Source organism: Leptonychotes weddellii, chromosome 1 (assembly GCF_054177405.1).
Source record: "Leptonychotes weddellii isolate Sample4059 chromosome 1, ASM5417740v2, whole genome shotgun sequence".
NCBI classification, from domain to species: domain Eukaryota; kingdom Metazoa; phylum Chordata; class Mammalia; order Carnivora; family Phocidae; genus Leptonychotes; species Leptonychotes weddellii.
This window is the reverse complement of record NC_138369.1, coordinates 174040100-174040577: the sequence shown is the minus strand read 5'-3', so window position 1 is coordinate 174040577 and position 478 is coordinate 174040100. Positions and strand designations below refer to the sequence as shown.

The following is a 478-nucleotide window of genomic DNA, read 5'->3' as shown; positions in this document are numbered from 1 at the left end:
GAAGGCAGACGCTTAATGACTGAGCCACCCAGGCGCCCCTCAAGTCAGTGTTTTACTTGGTAAACATGTCTGAGACCATGCATCCCTGGCTGCTAAGCACCATGGCGGACAGGGCTAGAAAGGTAACAGCTTTATTTTGAGCAGGGGGCAAAGACAAGGCAGCACTTTACAGCTACATTGTAACTAGATCCTGCATCCTGGTGTTGGGTTTTAAAGAGGGCACATACTGAATGGAACACTGGGTGTTATATGCAAACAATGAATCATGGAACACTACATCAAAAACTAATGATGTAATGTATGGTGATTAACATAACATAATAAAATAAAATTAAAAAAAAAAAAAAAGGTTGTAGTAGTGACATTGCCAAAACCAGGAGCTGATGGTGGCTCCTTCCCTGCATCCAGCCTGGTCAGTGGGTTTCTTATTTTATTTATTTGTTTCTTACTCAACAATCTGGTATCAGGTTGTGCAATG

At 41.6% G+C, this 478-nt stretch overlaps 1 non-coding gene across 1 annotated transcript; it reads right to left on the bottom strand.

Moving 5' to 3' along the window:
- Positions 1–65: 65 nt before the first annotated feature.
- Positions 66–196, bottom strand: LOC115939990 (small nucleolar RNA SNORA63). Its single transcript, XR_004074770.1, has one exon. It is a non-coding gene; the product is annotated as a small nucleolar RNA SNORA63 (small nucleolar RNA).
- Between the last annotated feature and the right edge of the window lie 282 nt (positions 197–478).